This window comes from Malurus melanocephalus, unplaced genomic scaffold (assembly GCF_030028575.1).
Source record: "Malurus melanocephalus ecotype Western Australia unplaced genomic scaffold, MMel_1.1 scaffold_36, whole genome shotgun sequence".
Taxonomy (NCBI): domain Eukaryota; kingdom Metazoa; phylum Chordata; class Aves; order Passeriformes; family Maluridae; genus Malurus; species Malurus melanocephalus.
Window position 1 is genome coordinate 2,502,573 of NW_026623268.1, and position 13,769 is coordinate 2,516,341.

A 13,769-nucleotide genomic window follows, 5' to 3' on the forward strand; every position below is an offset into this window, starting at 1 on the left:
AGGAGAAGGACTTGGTGTGTTGGTGGACAGGAAGGCTGACATGACCCAGCAACACACACCCACAGTCCAAAAAGCCAATTGTATCCTGGAATGCATCAAAAGCACTGTGGCCAGCAGGATGAGGGAGGGGATTCTCTCCTTTTCTGTACTCTGGTGAGAGCCCACCTGGAGTGYTGCATCCAGCTGTGGGGCYCCCAATGTAAGAAGTGTGWGGRCTTGTTGGAGCAAGTCCAGAGGAGGGCCATGAATGGAGCACCTATCCTATGACAACAGGCTGAGAGAGTTTGGGYTGTTCAGCCTGGAGAAGAGAGGCTCCAGGGAGACCTTAGAACAGCCTTCTCCTATCTACAGGGGGCTACAAGAGAGCTAGAGAGTGACTTTACCAGGACATGTAGTGAAAGGAAAAGGGTGAATGGCTTTAAATTGAAAGAGAGCAGATTTAGAAAAATATTAGGAAGTTCTTTACTTTTAGAGTGGTCAGACACTGAGAGGGGTTGCCCAGAGAAGTTGTGGATGCCACTTTCTTGGACATGTTTAAGGACAGGTTGGATGGGGTTCTGAGCAATCTGGTCTAGAGGAAGGTGTCCCTGGCTATGGCAGGAGGGTTTGGAACTAGCTGATCCAGAAGATCCCTTCCAACCCAAATCATTTTATCATCCTATAAAGAGAGAAATTCCAACTACTACACACATAGACAACTGCTGAAAAAACATGACCAAGACTATGAAAACTACCTGCTTGAAACTGGGCCAGTCAAGCCACACTGGGTGAAATACAGGACCCTTCATATTGCAGATACCCTTACTGGCACTTGTATTAACACAGCTCATGTTAGGACCTCTRCAGCTCTCAAGCACAGGATGTGCTGTCCTTAGTGAGCAGACACAAGCGTGCTGCCTTGCAGATTGCTTCCCTTAACACTGAGCTACTTGCCTCAGAACCTGATATTAGTGAGGTTCAACTKCTGAACAACCTCTCAGTGTTCTCCTTTGACACTGCGATCAGTGCCAAYAGCTGATCCCCTCTAAGGATCAGTCCAGGCTCCACATCTTTCTTWGTTCTTTGAAATCAACATTTCAATAGTCTTCTTCATTTACAATGTCAAATACTTCTTAGGCCTCTCAGAGGCCTTTTTCCTACAGCAGATACTCAGTTCCTCAGATCACCTTCCTCCCTTATATCTTTACTGTGGTATTCCTCTCATTCTGCAGAGGACTGCCTTCACTGGCTCTCCACCATCTCTTTCTTTCAAGCCACAGTGCAGTGCTGCTTTACTTTTCTGCACTATCCCCCTGCACTGTTGTCTTTGAAACCCTTTCCTATGCCACCCATGCAGCACTTGGCCTCTCTTCCCAATACCCTGGAGGTTCTTCTCCAAGCCTATCTTGTGCACGGTGAAAATAACCCACTTTTCCCTCCYTAAAACCCTTTGGATGTTCTCACATGAATGCCTGTGAAGGGACAGGTGGATGACAAGCTCACACTACAGCTACTGAACAAAGAAAATAATTCTGTCCTTGCCAACAGAGTTTAGATCGGCCCCTTTCTGAATAGGCACATGAGGGTGTAATCACTTTGGAAGTGGCCAGTGCAGTTTCACTGTGCCACTCCCAGGTGTTTGTTTCAGTGTCACAGCTGGAGGTTACTGTTCCCACAACTGAGCCATCAAACTGGATTGTCCAAGCATTTCTTAACTTTCAGTGTCAAATGGGTTCGAAGTGACTTCATCAGTTGCTCTTGGCTGACCTGGAAAACCTTTCACAGGTACAAAAGAGAAGCATTTGCATGATGCAGTCTTTTCTGGGATGGCAGTGAATGTTTTAAGCTAGTCTCAAAAGACCTCACAAGAGCATTACCTAACCACAACACCCTTGGCCCACTTTTCAGYTTCATCCATTTGTCATGTCTCATTACTAAACTAAGACAACTGGACTTTMAGGGCAAGAACTTCTCCTAGCCCAGCAAGTCCTAGATATTTTCCTGTCGTAATAATTAATGATTTTTATGACCTGTTACCCACCCAGAAGACAATTAAACTACTTTAGTGCTTGGAGCATGTATAACCCAAAACATGATATGAGGAGAAGTTTCAGTTCCTCATTGTTACTGTGTGTACATCACAGGTTATACAAGATCTTTTGATATGAATGTCAAGGACATTTGAATAAGACACACTCAACATCAAACAAATTTTGCTTCAGAGGAAAGTTCAAGAGTTTCACTTTAAAAAACAAAAAGCCCCAAGGAGAAAAAAACCCCTCCTCTACACGGTCCTCATTAAAGGCTTGAGATAAGGAAGTCTGCTGGAGAAACAAAAGTCACATGCCAGTTAACTACAGCTATGTGACACTTTAATCAAGCCTTCCTTCAAGCAACTGTTGATTGCAGTAACAACTAGCTGTCAGGAAGCCAGCAATAGCACTGAGGCTTTCAATAATTTTAATGAAAGTTTGGGAATACTAGAAGAAATTATCATGGCTATGAAACCTTTGGAAACTATTTAGAAACAGCTCAAGTCTAAAAAGCTAAAGCTTGCTATATTCTGTTTATTTCCTATCCATCAAAAACTCTTTTGCTCAAACTGTTCTGTCCTCCAACTGGTCCAGAAACACTGCTTCTTACGAAAATTCCACAAGGTTTTCCTCAACTCATCTTCCTCATAAAGCCCACTTTTCTTTTTTTTTTCTTTTCTCCTCTCTGTTTTGTAAGAGCAGCCTTGATCTCCTGACTCCATCTGTCCGAAGCTCTCATTTCTACTTCACAACTTCATAACAACAGACCTCACGTTCTTTCCTGTAGATTTTGTCCTCYGTCACTGACATGGACAAAAGCTCCTGCTGTTGCTCTGTGTAATCTCCTGTTCTTCCTTCAATTTTTCAGTGCAGGTTGCTACAYATTCTAGTTCCTCCTGAAACTCTGGCACAAAGAGAAATACATTCTGTTCTGCCTGGGATTGTACTGGATCAGTAATGCTCAAAGGTAGGTCAATCAGCACTCTACACTGTTAGCACCTGATTAATAAGAATCTAAATAAGCTTTTCTTGCCATTCGTTAACAAACAGCATGAAAGAGTCTCTGCTTATGTTTACATAGCCAAAAAATACAATAATTGCCAATTCCCAAGTTTTACTATTCTACTGCTTTCCTGTTTCATCACTGAGGAATCATGAAGGAACAAGGCCGGTGTAAATGATGTACAGCTCATATACAAGTGTCCTTGTATAGGTATGGCTGGAAATCTTGGGAATATTTCAGGGAAGAAGGAAGAGGGCTCATTAGAGAAATTATTCCTCATAGCAAGTATTAATGTTATTATAGCAAATATTAACGACAGGAAGCTTACCCATCATTTTATTTACAGAACCTCATCTGCAACAACAGGGACATAGAAAGAGTTGCCTTTGGGTTGTTTTCCCCCTCACCCCACCACACCCTTTTAAACCTTCCTCCTAAGCTTTTAGCTGAGTCTAGTTTTTGGAGTATGTGTTTTGTGCAGTGGTTTTCAAAAATTTTTTGAAAGGAGTTGAGAGTGGGATGATGAAGKAGTTGAGAGCAGCTACAGCTCTACCATGTACATGAGAGGAGATTTGATGTGTGTGAGCTGGAGCTTCACGTGCATGKGTAAACGGAGATGACACAAAACTGGCACCTCGCACAAGAATACACTGTGGCAAAACAAACCAGGGCTGCTGTATCAAAAGGCTTCATCTTCTTTGGTCTTATTGAGCAGGTTATTTAATTACCCTTACAGGCTGGGCTTTGACCTACAGATAGCCCTTTGAAGATCCTTATCCTGTGCACAATACAGATGCATAGATTTCCCATTTCTCTTTACAATATAAGTGTGTCCAATGCAATACTGCCTGTATGAAATACTTAGCACATTTCTAAATTCTATTTCTATACATGTGAAAGGAAACAAAAATGTCACCAATGCCAGTAACATGTCAAAATCRAACTGAAAAATCATAAACATATTCATAAGCAAAGCTCATTAACTGCTTTTCCTCCAAAAGGCAGGGTTTTTTTCATGGATTGGATGGGAAATTATATAGAATAGTAACATATATTGCAGCCAAAACTGCAGATTTCAAGAAAATTTGGCCAGCTTTTTTGAAYACTGTTCTGAATACTTAATTGGGTACGTAGAAAAGTTAAAAGGCCATGAACGGATCAAGACTACACAAAGGAACTTTTACATCCTAAAACTTGGTTCTTCTTAAACATGAAGTAGAACAAAGGAACCTTAAAAATTTACTGGTGMTCTTGAATGAAGCAGAATAAAAATACAGAGCTTGATCCATCCCTCTCTACCCACAGTGTGCTCACAGGGCAGGTTTCTTCTTTGTTTTGCTTTCAGATGAGCAGCACTGAAAGGATCTCTTGGGCTGCCAACAGATTGCACAGATCCCTCTAAGCCCTCAGTAAAACAGGCTTCCTATTCTATTTGAGCCCTGGCTGTGCGCCTGCTCCTTGCTCTTCTTGGCATTCCTCATTCATCACTCTTTCTGAAGGCTTCGTGTGGACTTGGTCTCACCACCTCTGCTTTCCCCACTCTGCACTCATGAAGCTTTTTGCTTCTGCAGTTCTGCTGCTGGCAGGAAGGAGATGGTCCCTTCTCTCCCCTTGAGGGTTTGCCAACCAATCCTGAAGGCAGAACCAGTCTCAAGCAAACAAGCAAGTGCCTTTCTCCTTTTAAAGACCAGCTACGTCCTTGTCAAGAGAAAGAACACACATTAACTGTGAACAAACAAAATAAGGTAAATTCCACCACTCACCTTGGAATTTGCCTGGCTGACCTTTAGGCACTGAAAARACTACTGCTTCATCCAAGCAAGGCACCCAAACTTCCTCTGTAGTGCATAAAACCCATCTAAAACAACATTTGCAGCACCGCAATTACAGAAGCTAAGGTAGGGTAAGTGCCTCTCTCCTCTCATCATCCTAATTCTTCTGCTGGTTTTTATTTTCATGGCATTTTAGCACCAGTCATATGAAACACTGATGGCTGCAGCAGGAATCGGGACAAAACACTAATTCCTACAAGCYATCAGCAAGAGGTAACATGATAAAGGCATTACAGTCTTTGTCATGCARAACAGGATGCTAGACAAGCACCTCCTGTAGTGTGGATTGAGGTACAAACACCTTAGCACTGCTGTTACCAAAAACAACCTTAGCTGATCAGTCCAACAGATCCTTCACTACAGTTCTCATCTAAAGACAAATGCTTAAGTGTCAAAATGTAAATCTGTGGTCCCAGGTGACCTTGTGCACGATACCAAAAGGCTTAGGTTGCCTTAGCTCACTTCACGTGTTTTCTTTGCAACTCCCTTCAATCTGGAACCAACCACTTATGATGTGTGCGCTTCCCCTTTAGTTATCTCAGCTCTGCCCTGGCTTATGCTGCTCTGTTTCATGCAATAGGCTACTTGGAAATCAACATCAGCGGCTGCAGAACGCAACAATTTTCTATTCCTGTGACAATTCAAGGTCCATTTCATCACATCTAAATGTAGTATGAACCTTTCTGTCTGTATTATGGAGAAAAATTACATAAGATGGTGGTGCTGTTGCCACTGTCAAAACTTTTAACAGGGGATTGGGGTCTGCCCGTAAAAAAAGTACTTCAGAAAGTTTTTAAATACAAAACCAGGTCAATGTTAAAGGGCATGTGAGAGGCTTCCTTCAGCTTATATTTCACAAACCAGTCCAGAACAGAAATCACTTGTTGACATTGACACATCTTCTCTGTGTTCCACATGAGCTGCAGCAATGTCATGTACAGTGTCAGTAWYAAAGGCCTTACGCAGAMTTCAAAGAAGTCAGTGTTACCTGAAAGTGCTTTTGTTCTTTCCATATATCACAAAAAAAAAAAAAAAAAAAAAAAAAAAAAAAAAGCCCAAACAACCTTCTTTAAACACACTGAATTCTCCTCATCTTTTAATCTTTACCACAAAACAAACTCAAGAACCTGGAAAAGTTGCATTCAGAGTCTTTATAATATTTAGCCTAACCTTCTCTCCCCTTAGCACTGTGCACTTCACCGAGCTTCCAGGTCATCTTTCTCCTGGCTGATGGCAGAATAAATTCACTTATTTGCCATTCTGACAGGGTTCTCATACCTTTAACTGAGCCAAGTCTGTGTGCACATAGTTCTGTACTTGAAAGAGTGTGGCTGTCAAAGTTTGTTCAGCAAGTGAATTGATCTGATCCAGGCAACAGCAGTCAAATTTTCAATTGCAAGGCCTTTAAAAAATCCATCTGAGGTAAAACTCCTTCCAAAATCAAACAATTTTGCAACAGTAGCAGCAAGTACTCAAACTATGGTTTATCTTATTACCTAAACCACTCTGGTCTGAGTGAAAAAGACCAAAAATCTATTTTTCTGTTTATTTTAAAGGCAACCAACCTCTGAACTACCAGCCTGAAGCCCAGTATCTTTAGAAGTTTTGTTAACAGACCTAAAATTATCTTCCATACTCCAGTGCTGGCAGTTTTCCAGAAGCTCACAAGCCTGCACAAGTTGTTACGCTGTCTCCTTCTCACCCTCCATCCCCTSAGGCACTTTCATTCTCTCTGTTTCACTCCCACACTTTCCCTACAACTCCTCCTCCCTGGCAGCCCAAAGGTGCTGCACCAGCTCTCCGCAGGTTCTSTGCTGTGGGCAGCAAGCGTGGCACATTTGCCAGCCTGAAAGAGTATTTTCACCGGTCGTGGTGCTTCTGCTAGATTTTTAAGTGATTCTAATGATAAGTGCCCTGCTCAGAAACTTTGTGTGTCTATCTGCCGTTGCCAATGTGCTGAACTCGGCCAGCCACATGCCTGAGTTAAGAGTAAATTAGACTGCATGGTGAAGCCTTGAGATACCAAATACAAGCTGGTCACAAAATAGGAATAAAGATAAAACATTCTTGTCCCATTATCTGGGTGCCATAAGGAATATTTATGTTACTTGACAAGCTGGAAAAGGGAAGCATTTAACAACTGAAATGCAACTAACCCCACAAGGCAACAGAACACACAGTATAACTCTAAATTTCATTATTAGATGCTTTCAGTTTCAAAGGCGAGATGGTCCTACTGATGCTTTTCCAATGCCTTCCAAGGCACCCAYAATATCATCCATTTATTAACTCACCTCTAAAACAAGAATGAAAACATACTAGGCTGTATAATATATTTTGGGATTTTATTAATTCAGATCAGCAAAATATGTGAAGAGTCTCCAGCAAAAGTCACTATGAAGTTGAAAGACATTATTATTTTTAGTCTGCGGATATTTTGACTGATTGTTCCCCAGTAAGAACAAGAATAATCTGAAATTATCTTTTCCTCTGATTTTTTTTCAGATTAAATTCTACATTTGCAAAGCAGCCCAGGTAGCAGAGCTTTACACTYTGCAAAGCAGAGAATAATTATTTGAAATTCTACTGAGACTCCCCTAGCTGAACCAATTTTGGACCATCTACTTCCACAGAAGATGGAGATGGATTGAAAGACAAAATTCACACATCTGCTGCAAACCCCAGAGATCCTTCTCCTTTGATTCTTAGTGGGGTAGAGACCTTTCCCTTCCATTCTGTGCTTTCCATTCTCCAGTGCAACCTTGGAAGCAGCAGTGCTGCCATCTTCCCACACGGCTGTGAGTGGCCCTGTTCTGATGGAAGGAATCACTCATCATTTGTGTTACAACTGCTTTTTAAAAGACCCTGCTCTGTTCAGGACTAGCTGTATTGGCCAGTGTGCCTATACATACTAACAGATGGTTCTTGGCCTGGAAAACTTACATGAAGAGACACAAAGAATAGAAAATAGCAGAATGGGCCCCATTTTCTGGAGTGGGAAACCAAGACAGTGAGAGACTAATTTTCCAGGGGCACAAAAGAAATACATATTTCATAAGAATCACAAGTTCAATGTCTAACTTTTAGCTCAGATCTTTAAAMTCCCAGATYAGTTCCTCAAGTATTCTCTCTGCTKGATRTAAKGCTGCTTTAATTCTTGGGTAGCACTCTGATGAAAAGCCACAGTSTGCAGAACTCAGACAGTACCAGGCCACCTATGTGAACTTGAGAGCTGCCACGGGAACATGAAGAACTGCTGCTCACCCATCTTCCACCCTGACCATGTTCTAGTCCCTTGATGCAGSAAGTMAATAGAGGCAGAGAAAGGAAAARCTTCTTATTAGGAGTATTCAAGGGWAGTCCCATCTGSACATCAGATGAGGTTTATCATACTGCAAGTGAAAAAATCTGATAAAAATTCAGCTCAGGTGGCCCTGCAGCAGAATAGAAAATGYCAGCCTGAATCAAACAGACCAGCAAGTAGCACCCCAATTTTTTCAGCAAGTTCTCAGAAAGTGWATTAATCATTTTACATCCAGCTTCTAAAATACTTTTGTTTAGTTAACAGTATCCCCAGGCAATGGGACCAATGATACAGAATGAAAACTATTGCTGCAGTTGTTCTCAAAACTATACTATGGCTGTCAGCAGCCAATGAGAGGAGTAAGAATAATAACAATAATAACAACAATACCCATCATCATCATAAATGCAAAACCAGACTACTTTTTGTTAGGGAAGGCTGTTAGGGAAGGCTTAGGCCACAGTATCTGTTTTCATCCACTTTGAAGCCTTCATTAATGTGCTTCAAGCAGAAAATAACTGCAGATACAGAATCACAGAATCACAGTYGATAGCTGTCTTGGAAGTGACCCACAAGGATTGTTGATCCAACTCCTGACCCAGCACAGGACACTCCCAGAGTCACACCACGTGTCTAAGACCATTGTCCAGATGCCTCTTGTGCTCTGTCAGCTTTGGTGCTGTGACCACTTCCCTGGGTATCCTGTTCCAGTGCCCTGGGACCCTCTGGGGGAAGAACCTTTTTCTAAAATCCCATCTAAACCTCCCCTGACTCAACTCCAGGCCATTCCTTCGGGTCCTGGCACTGTCACCACAGAGAGGAGATCAGTACCTGCCCCTCACGAGGAATTGTAACTGCAGTGAGGTTTCTCCTCAGTCTCCTCCAGGCTGAACAGATCAAGTGACCTCAGCCCCTCCTCACACAGCCTCCTCAAGGCCCTTCTCCATCCTGTATTGTGGCACCCCAAAGTGTCCCCAGCACTGGAGGTGAGGCTGTTCCAGGGCAGAGCAGAGCAGGACAATCCCCTCCCTTACCTGACTGTGCCTGATGCCCCCCAGGACAGGACTTTCCCTCCTGGCTGCCAGGGCACTGCTGACTCAGATTCAACCTTCCCTTGATCAGGACCCCAAGGTCCCTTTCCATRTCAAAAGCTTTATGAAATACACAAAGATAACATTAACTGGCTTCCCTTGATCAGCTGGGTGGGTCACCTTGTTATAAAAGGAAATCAGGTTTGATAAGCAGGACTTTCCTCTCAAGAAGCCATGYTGGCTGTGACTCATGACTGCATTGTCTTTCAGGTGTTTTTCAAYACGTCCCAGAATAATCTTCTCCATAATTCCAATTTCTCTTATATAACAATTTATCATCAAGAGTACCTAAGATACACTGTGATCTGCAGCTCTTTTTCTGTTTGGCTATTCCTAGTTCTACCATCAATGTATTGACCAAGCAGAGCCTGAAAAAGAAGTCCTCTAGGATAAAAAAAGAAAGAAAAATAAGTCGTGCATTCATAATCTGAAAATCATGAAACCTTCTGGGACAGTTACAGCCAACTTCAGGATACTCAAGATCACAATATCATGGTAGTTATGAGRAAAAGTAAGTGTTTTACCACCCTTTTTTTTATATGGTTATAACTTCCTCTGTTGCACAGTTTCATCAAGCAGCTTCGTGTGTTGACATTTGCCAACTGCCACCTACAGAGCTCTAGAAAACACCCTTGCAGCCTGTTCTACCATGTACAATCTACCTTGATTGTCTTAAAAATTCTACTTTTATGACTTCCTTAGTATTTTTCAAATGAAATATCATTCGTACTACTTCATAACTTGAGATATTTGCAACAATACTACACAACCAATACGTTCCAACCAGAGGCTGGGACAAATTCATGTGAAGGACAAGGCTATCTACAGTTGACAAAAACCCGAGTCAGGCATGTAAGCAAATACTCTTAATCTATTCAAATCAAAGATTCTACAAATACACAAGGTCACTGTGACCAGAATGCTAAGAAACTAAAGAATGAGAAAATAGTTGTTTAGTGCAGTAACAGTATAATTTGCTTTCCTAGACAGAGTGACCTCAGAWTTTGCCATATCTTTTGGAAACACTGCTCCCTTTTCCTAAGGAAGGACTGAGGCTATAAGTTGGTGGTRGTTYTTTTGTTTGTTTGTTTTTTTACAGAATGTTCCTTTTCTGGTATTCGATATGTTCAAAAACATTGCTGTCCAAGGTAAAAGAGTGATTTGCTGTCTGCTGTAACCAAACAGAACAAAAGGGAAGCAAAGAAAACAACCATGTACACTGAAATTAACCCAGAACCATCATATTCTCGAAAAGGTTCTTACCTAGTGCCTTTATGGATTGAAGATACTATTTAATCTGCTCTCAGAAACCTCAGCTGTTACAGCAAAACCTTGAATAGAACAGTCCAAAGGAAAAAGGAGGGAGAAAAAAAAATACTAAAAAAAAAATAAAAGAAAGAGAATCACCAAGGAAGGCAGACATCCTTTGATAGCAGGAGGACAACAGCCTAAAAATTCTGATGAACAGCTATTTGTATTGCTGAAAAAGACTGTTTTCATGAGGGGGTATACTCTTATTTTTAAACAGGATTAAACCCCTCCCATAGGTCAGGTAAATCACATTGCAATCCAGTGYAGCAGTGAGAAAGAAGCCCTGGAGAGAACCCTGCAGACTGCCTTTGATCAGCCTAGCAGTGTATAATTACAGTGTATACTTGTCTATACTGGGCTGGTATCACACAATCCCCTGCTATGTTAAAAGCCTTCCTCTTTTTCTACAGTAGTGAGAAACAAAATTTTTCCCTTTAATCCATCTCAGATACGTAAGTAGAGATACAATAAAGATATCATATTTGGAACTGTACTAACTTGGTATTATTTAAAAACAAAYCAAGCAAATGCCAAAAGAAGCTAGGCAAGCACTTCTAAAATTTTGTGTGGTCACTTTTAAAACAAAATATGAGCCATCAGTATGAGATACTAAATCTGTAACACCACCCTGAAGCATGGCATTTATTCAAAGCTTGGAGAGAACATAACCAGGAAGATGCAATGCAAACAGGATGTGGAAGCATTCATTTTGCAGAACAAGACCTGCAGATGGACAGTTATTACCAAAACTCTGCACAGTCAGAAAAACCCCACCTCCTCAAGGCTGAATAGACAAATTTATGTAACTCACACCATTTATAAGAATCTTGTGTTCATCACAGCTGCTTAAAATAACCACTTTTTTAATAACACATACCTACTACTTTGGGATGCGTTCAGTCTCACTGCAAAGGAAGCCTTTATGATTTCTAAGCCAGTCTTTCAGTCTTCTTTCCCACCTGCCTACAGACACAATTAGTCTTTGTGATTTCAGATTAGTCTGTAGAGCTGAACAGTACCAAGGCCTTGACCAAAGAAATTGAGTTTTCTTAAATGTAAGGATTGTACATACAGCTTAAACCTGTACCAAAATGACTAGTCCTGTGACATTTTGCAGGGAAACCAGATCAGTAACCAGTGCTGAAATKATTTGTGGCACATCCCTGCTTTTCTTCTGTCTCTGGGCTCATGTTAAGTTTTACTTCTATTGCTAAAATAGGGCAAGTTATTCCAGCCTGGAACCAGGCAAGAGGTACCCTGAAAGAAACATTTCAAAGGAAGAGACAGATTGGCATAAGGGTAAGACAGCAATGCAGATGGGAACCCTGAAGCTTCTGAAGTTGATGCTGCTTTCCAGGAGGACATACAGTATCTTTCACAAAATGTTAACTTCCTGCAAATGTCCAGAAATTGYAGTTAAAAGGGTGTCTTGTCATCAGGGAATACTAAAATATCATCGTGTCAGGCAGCAGAGGAAATGACAAAAAAAACCACTGCTACATAGCTAGAGGGGTCTTGGTAGCAACTAACCAAAAAAAAGGCATTGCAGCAGCTGGAAAAGAAATGCAAATATGCTCTCAGTCCTCTCCCAGAGGTCACCAGCACCTCCACTTCAGAGGGTGAAAGCAGCAGACTCTCCAGTGCCTCTGGGGTGGCAYTGGGCATGGTAACAGACAATGAAGTAACTTTTATTAACTGTTGTATCAAATCACTCTGATTTGGGACCGCTGAACTCAAGTCTAGTGACCTCACATCCTGGATGTAACCAGGCAGCAACAGTTGCATTGATAACACATTCAAGTTCAGTAGCTCTGGAGCCACACACAAGGAGTGGCATATAAAAGTGTTTTTTTTCAAACTGTAACCTTGCCAACATGCCTCAATCACACTGGATTTAAAGCAGAGTTAAGTCTTGAGGGCACTGTCAATATTTCGTTTCCTGATGGAGACTGTCAGCCACCACTAATAACAGCAATTTTCAACACATAAGCACCTAGCCATCAAGAATCAAAGCGAGCCTACAAGCTCCAGCTCCACATGACACTGAACAGCCATCATATGACAGCAACCTTGTGGCAATAACAAGCCACATCCAAAGCAAGCCACTTGCAAGCAAAAGAATCTTCCACTACTACTGCTCTGATTTTTGTTCTAATCTCTGCACAAATTGTCCTGAGGCTGAAGTCCCTCTTCATATCAAAGGACTGCACATCACCCGCAAAGAGGGGTTTGGAGAAGGGTCTGCAAGAAGCAGAGCTCTAAGTTGGTCACCTCTAAACTGTGAGCAGATCATGTATCCATGCCTCTAGAAAGCACACACAGACACACACACACGTGATCAAACAGGGCAGCAGGGGTASGGTGGGTGTCAAGGGCTCACAGACTTCTGTAGTACATATTTAGAAGCAAAAGAAACATCAGGAGAACTTACTACGAACACTGAGTTCATGCCTGTAAAAATTAATTATTGGATTCTTGACTGTCAGCTGCTTCAGGGCAACACAGAGCTTTGAGAGGAAGAACAGATAATTATGAGTTTTGTTCTGGGTGCAGCCAGTACAGATTCTGTCCGTTTTAAACCAGGGAAACCAACTCACTGCCACGGGTGTGGTGTTTAGCATTCACACAGACAYAGGCTTGTCTCTGACAAAAAGCTGTAATATTTTTGGAGATAAATTTCAAATCATACACCAACATACTGACAGTCTAAAACAGTGGTGACAACTCGCAGCTGCAGTCATATTGCAGCTATGGGTCATTAGAGCACAGCTACCTAAGCACTTCCATTCTTCCAGATCCCCTGCCTGTGCACAGACATGTGCAATGGAAGAAGGCACGAGAAGTCCTGAACCTACAGAGATTTTGGGCTTTATGAATCAGCATCATCAGCTCAGAAAAAGGAGGCTGCATTAGAGGAAAGAATCCACCTCCACAGACACCTYCTCAGTCAATAATTACCCTGTCTCCCAACTAAGAGGCCTTAGCTCTGTCTGGAACACTTTTTCATTAGATCTGCAGAGGCTAATGTGGAAATTAAAAACTGAAAGGGCAGAGTCAGATGATTGACCCTAAATAACATCTAAGCAATTCAATCATGTCTTTCCCATTGCTGGCTTAGACAGCAGGATATTGTAACTGGTATTGATCGGTCCGTTTGCTACTCTAGCTGATAACAGTCTGCATCTGAATGAAAGTTTTTATTTTTATTACCTGACT

The 13,769-nt window shown here is 41.8% G+C and overlaps 1 protein-coding gene across 1 annotated transcript in view; it reads right to left on the reverse strand.

Annotated features, from left to right (window-relative positions):
• Positions 1–13,769, reverse strand: part of NME7 (NME/NM23 family member 7) — an 87,768-nt gene that overhangs the window by 15,720 nt on the left and 58,279 nt on the right. The window lies entirely within an intron of this gene.